Below are 6889 nucleotides of genomic sequence, written 5' to 3'. Positions count from 1 at the left end.
ACACGTTCGTTGCTGGGTCATGTATGCCTGTCCCTGTAAGTTAGTACCACTTTGGGTTCACGACTAGCCATGTCAGCCCGGGTTCTTTGTCATATGGATGCTAGCGACACTATCATATACGTGAGCCAAAAGGCGCAAACGGTCCCAGGCCAGGTAAGGTGGCACCCGTGGGAATACCGTGCGTGAGGCCGCAAAGTGATATGATGTGTTACATGCTAGATCGGTGTGACTTAGGATCGGGGTCCTGACAGCTTTGGTATCAGAGCCTGACTGCCTATAGGATTACCAAGCCAAACTGGTCGAAGTTGAGTCTAGAAATTCTTTAGTTATATAAGGGAATTGATTGTGGTATGGAACGTAAGGCTCTTTTTACTCCTTATACCTCATGCCTTCTGATCCGAGTCATCTTATCTTCCTACGGGGTTAAGGAACTAGGCTTTCTCTTCTTTCTATCAGGATCACATGTTACTAATCCGTTGACTTATAGGATTGATGGATTTCAAGCCTCAGTTCAGTCTCCTCTATTTCCGTGTGTCATAGTTGGTTTTCGAAACCTTGATATTGTGCTTCTGAGTGGTTATGCCACCATTTTTGTAGCATGTCTCAAATATTTCTGAGCATTTACAGCCGTTATGTTGTCCGAGTCATCCCAGGTTTCTAAACAATCTGATGCACTTGCAAATGCTTTCCCTCTGGTTTTGATGTTCCATTGGGCCAAGTTAATCACACTAATTGCTGAGTTGAGGTATTCTATTACGTCGACATATATGTTGGAGTTATTATTATGACCCTAGGTGTCTTAGGTGATCATCTAGTAATCTAGCCATAATTTGTGTCCCAGTGTGATGATTCTGGCCTTTATTCTCGAAAGCATCCCGTGATGCCACTTAGTAGTAGGTATTCTATTCCTGGGTTCTTGAACCCGAGATTCACCCTACTTCATGTTGTTAGTATTTGCTAGTTCTTTTAGGATATTAGTAACTTTGTGATAGTCCTCGAGGTCCGTGGTATTTCCTTCTTCCAAATACTATGAACCATTTACGGTAGAAGTCCTCGCTGAACCGAAGGATCACAATCAGAGTACTCTTGAGGAGTTCTCCATTCATAATTGTGAATCTGCCAGTTCTACCTTTCCGCATGGGTTATCCGGAAGAAATGTTGAGCTCTGCTCAACATACTAATCTATGCATTCACAACTCAGAAAATTATATGTTCCTTGAGTTGACCCTCCTCATTTGTATTCCGACCCTAGTCTATCAATTGATAGTCAGGAATAGTTGTGCATTCGTCATCGATGCATATTATTCTTGTGGTCCGTCAAGCCATTCTATTCTGGAATGACTGGGAGAAACAAACTCCAGTACCTCATCCATATCCAGGATTGGGTCAAAGTAGTTGTATTCCACAGATCAAATGCAATCAAGCTCTTGATTCTGTTCTATCCTGAAGTATTACCCACTTTACGTCAGAAACATCATGAGAATTGCACCTTCTCTTATGAATTCTTGATGCAGTGATACTCTCGCCATCATCGTTCATTCCTTGGCCCCGTGTTGTTGCAACTGGAATACCGACAAATGAATTGTGATGTGTGAAATCAATACTCCTAGCAACTCGCTGCTTGGTAGTTAATGGACAATATTCTCATTCCTAGCATGTTGGTTATTAAATCATCATCCTAAGAATGATCGTGCTACCTAGTCCTTATTTCTGGTGCACTCTTCGATCAATGAGTTATGATTGTGTTAATCCCTCACTCTTTTGATCATATCATCTTGCCCTGAAAAGCAAGGTTGTTCTCGAGCTTGGTAACATATTGGTGGTTCGTGATTTTCTGAATATCTTCTCAGAAGTATTACCAGGCTCTCCCCTGACTGTTATGTTGAGCTCGTGATCAAGTTGGTTTTCTTATAAACCATCCCTTCTCCAAGAACCTGTGTTGGATACCCCTGAGCTAGTTGGTTAAGCTAAACAATAACTTGGAGAGTTGGAAGATAAAGCTTTGCTTAACTTGGTTCATCTCTAAGGGATATCTTCTATGTGTGTGTGTGTTGAAGAAAGATGATATCTTCATCGATTGGTCGCTGTGATAAGTTGTTGGACCTGTTGTCTTATCAATCCTTTGATTTGAGTACGGGCTATCGTCAAATCAAATCAGTACCAATGATGCTCGTAATGTTGTCTTACTCGTGGTTGATCCCTCGAGCATACACCATTACATCTTTTGGTATGACCAATACTATCACCGTGTTCACATGATGGCGGAAGTCCAGTGATATGGGAATTCCGATGAGTTGCTGTTGAGCCCATTAGCAGCATTTTGTCTCCCCCATGATTCATGTTGAACATCAACCTAGTGTTGAAAACTCTATAAGCAATGCCTTCGTGTTCCGTTCATGAAGCCCATGCTTGGATGGAAGAAGTGACTTCCTCGAATTCATGTGATTTAGGTGTGAGTTGCCGCCATGAATTTGAGAAAGGTTTGTTTTGTTTCCTCTGGAATCGTCCCAAGTTAGTCATGCACGTGCGAAGTGCCCTGTGGTTTGATAGGTTGGCCGCCTCCACTCCATATGTGTTCCTAGCACACCAAGCCACTGATTGGTTTGTTCGAGGAAAAGGAGTTGCTGTGCGAATACTAGTTCATGCACAAGATTCCAATATCCTCGAAGATGGTTCCCCACCTGAACTTGGTAGTGTTTTATCATAAGACTACCATGTGGTCATGCTTGTCTGAGACAACGTGTTCACATGTGTTTAGCAGAACCAGCTCATGTTTTGGAGCTTGCTATCTTAGTTCATTCCTCGAGAATCCCGCAACGCCATCTCGTCGAATCGTGTTGCAAACTTTCTTTCAGACATGCTGAGTCTGAAGTATCCTATCACCAACCGGATCTGTATCTCAGGCAGATATGATGGTTGGAACCTTTTCGACATTTGCATTTTGTTCCCAGCTTGCACCGCCTTGTGCCAATCTCCCTTGGATTGCCCTTCTCAGAAATTGTTGCTCGGGATCATCTTCAGAGGTGGTCCTACCATGGGTCCCATCCATTTCCTATAATAAGCAAATCATCCATTGCGTTGTCTTCAACAAGGTAGTCCACATCATCTATCCTAGTCCGGGTATGCCATTCCTTCGAACTCTTTCAACGATCAATTGTAAATTGCCTACGAAGAGTGTCAACGATCTATGGATCAAAAGTAATTCTTTTTGCCACTTAAGGGAGCAGTTCTTCGAGTCACCTTTTCCAAAGTGCCCCGTTACGGGATCGTGGAAATTATTTCCTCGCCATCTTGACACCATCCACCATCTTTCTAAGCGTGGAATTGTTGCCCACCAAATCAAACCCCGTCGTTGTTCCTCCATCCCTCTCGATGTGTTTTGTGTCTCAACTCGAGATGTTTCAACATCTCATTCCACGAGTTGATCTTGAGTGCTCGATCTCCGAGGAGACCATTTCCTATAGAGTATTCTTTTTGTCGCCATCGTGTTGGATGAAGATATCAAAAGCAAGGACGTCAAGTTCAATTGGAGCAATGAACCAACACCTTCGGGATGGGCAATTGGATCGACAAGTTCGTGTTAGCCAGTGTCCCCTTTGTCTTCTTACCTCGCGTATTGAATCTCGGGACGAGATTTTTGTTTAGTGGGGGTGAGCTGTCACAGCCCCAGATCAGCCTTGCTTGACTTTGCCTGCTCATCAAGTCATCATGTTTAAATTACTAAGAAACTTGAAATGGGGATGTTGAAACCCTAGCACTAAATGAGTTCAAGTAGGGCTTACTAAAATCTTTTCAATGAAACCAAAATGCCCTTCATAAATGTTCACCATCTTTGGTCCTGGCTAAACCCTCTACCAAAAATGGTTTCATATTTTTGGAGGCTATTCTAGATTTTTGAATTAATTCATAAGTATTTGAATTTGGACATTTAAATCTTATAATATTTTTAAATGTCTAAATAATCCTGAAAGTACTTGGGGGCTATTGGAAATAATTCAAATAGTGCCCACAATTTTTGTCGGGATTTTATAAAATGAGTTAGTATTTTTACTAATTCAAAACATATCAAAAAAATAGAAAACAGAACAAAAGTAGAAATTAGAGAGAGAGAGTACCTGGGCCACTTACCTGGCCTTACCTGTAGCCGGCCCATTAGGCAACCCAGCCCACCAGGCAGCCGTGCCATCTTCAACCTCCGCCATTAGGCAGAGGCGATGACGCACGCGCTCGCTGGGAGGCCTCCACCTCCTGCTTCCACCGAGGCGTTCCCGAGCCTCCCCCTCACGCCACCGCGATGCCATGAAACCCCCCTGGTGGCCCCTCTCTCCTCTCCCTCACTCGCTGCTCTCCCTCCCCCTCCTCTGTTTCTCCTACGTGCAGCCACCGAGCACAGCCGTTGCTGTCGACGAGCACCACCGCGGCCACCGGCCACCCCTCACCCTGCCGCTGCACCCAGAAGATCCGCCCCGTCGCCCTAGCCCTCTCTGCCGAGCCACGCGGCACCGGAAGCCCCCGAACAGCCTCACCAAGCTCGTCTTCGACCTCCCGACGCCGGAGATCCGCCTCGCCGCCCCGCTCAGCTCCGGCCTCCCCCGAGCACGCTGGCACCTCCATCGAATCCGCTGTGAGCTCCGCCGCACTTCCCCCCTAACCCTGCCGTCTTTTCCGATCTGTAGCTAGCCCCGCCGACGAAGCCGAACTCTGACCGCCGCCCTGAGCTTCGCTCCGGCGAGCTCCGACGCCCCCGTAGCCTCCCACCTGCTTCCCTGGATGCGGACGACGACGCGCTACGCCCCGGTGGTCTCCGCGCATCCAGCCGCCGCTCGTAGCGCAAGTCCGGCGAGTCGCCGCCGCGTTGTTGGTCGCCGCCAGCCAAAACTCCGGCGTGCTGACGTGGCAGCGTCATTAGCAGCTAATGGCGCCACTAATTGAACCCACACCCACTGACATATGGGCCCCACTTCCTAATTAACCCTGATTTAGTTTTGGTTGGATCAAACTAAACATGTAGGCCCCACAGGTCAGTTTGACCCGGCCACGTCACCTGTTGACCTGACCCCACATGTCAGTGACCCTAGCCATCACTCTGAGACTGACTAGCGGGTCCTGCTGGCCAGATTTGACCTGGACAACGCCTGTTGACTTGCTGACGTCACCGTGAGGTCATGCTGATGCATTAAAGCCTTTCTGGAATTAAAGTAAATCAGAAAGGTTTAGAAATTCCAAAAAATGCTTTAAACTTCAATAAATCATAGAAATTCAACCGTAGCTCAGATTGAAATAATTTATATATGAAAAATGATCCGAAAAATCCAATATATCCATCTGTACCATTTTCATGCATGTTAGAACAACTTATTACTACTGTTTAGGACAAATGGTATGAATGGCATTTAAATAACCACATGTGGAGTTTGAATTTGAATCTTGGATTCAAACCAACTCCATTTAACCTACTGCTAGATGCATTAGCTCAAATCACAGCATATTGCCATGTCATGATCATGCATCATATTATGCATTGCATTGATTGTGTTTCTTCCTTGTTTGTCGGTGTTTGTCCCCTCTTGATAGACGTGGTTCCGACGATGTGATCAATGACACCAATGAAGAGCTATACTATCTTCAGAAGTGCCAGGCAAGCAAAACGTCCTTATTCATTCCGATACAATCCCACTCTCTCGCTCCTGCTCTATTTTATTGCATTAGGACAACAACGATACAAGTGTTACTTGCTGCGGTAGCTAAACCCCTTTTCCTCTTCATGACCTGTCATTGCCACAGTAAATAGATGAAACCCACTAGCATGAGTAGGAGTTGTTTGAGCCTTGTTGTGCCTACTCATTCATGTTTGTTTGTCATGCCTGCTACTGCTTAGAGTTGAGTCAGGTCTGATTCATCAAGGATGAATTGGAGGTGTGTGAACATGTCCTACTGTGTGTGAGCTAAGTGTGTGAACACGATTTGGTAAAGGTAGCGGTGAGAGGCCATGTAGGAGTATATGGTGGGTTGTCTCATTGCAACCGTCCTCAGGAACTGAGTTCTGTGTTTGTGATCCATGAACAGTTACTACCACACATTGGGCTCCGAGCGCTCCAAGCTCTCTCGACTTATTAATCAACATGATCTCTGTCCAGGAGTTGCAACTAGTTTCTGGTGTATGTAGGTAGTGTTAGTAGTCTACCAAGTGGCACCCAATACAGGTGGGCTTGGGACAGACTAGGCATAGTGGCATGGTGTACCAAGTGGCACCCGGATGGTGGGCTTGGGAACCCTGCTCACATCGTTTGGGGCCGTGAGCGACACCCCGGCCGGATCTCCTTGCGGATGGAACCCGAATAGGCGATAAACCTGGACGAGAGACTTGTGTGGTTAGTCAGGTCATGGCCGACACCCTCGCTGGGCTTCCGCTTGAAGGTTGCCGAGTACATGTCGTGTAAACGGCGGTAAGTGGTGAGAGCGTGTGTGAAAAAGTACACCCCTGCAGGGTTAATATGATCTATTCGAATAGCCGTGTCCGCGGTAAAGGACTTCTGGGTTGCCTATACAGTTCATAGACAAGTGAAAGTGGATACTCTAAAATACGCAAGATAAGCGTGAGTGCTATGGATGGCGTTCTCGTAGGGAGACGGGAGCGGATCCATAGTGGTGTATTGATATGGTGAATATGTGGACTCATGTGCGCCACCTCAAAAGAGTTACTTGCAATCGTAGTTCAGGATAGCCACCGAGTCAAAGCTGGCTTGCTGCAGTTAAACCCCACCATCCCCTTTGTTGATAATGATGCATATGTAAGTCTTGCTGGGTACATTTGTACTCACGCTTGCCTATTTTACGTTTTTGCAGAGAGACTTCAGTCTCGCTAGTAGTTCCGCATGGACTTCAACGC

Source organism: Triticum dicoccoides, chromosome 4B (genome assembly GCF_002162155.2).
Source record: "Triticum dicoccoides isolate Atlit2015 ecotype Zavitan chromosome 4B, WEW_v2.0, whole genome shotgun sequence".
Lineage (NCBI taxonomy): Eukaryota > Viridiplantae > Streptophyta > Magnoliopsida > Poales > Poaceae > Triticum > Triticum dicoccoides.
This window is presented reverse-complemented; position numbering follows the sequence as displayed.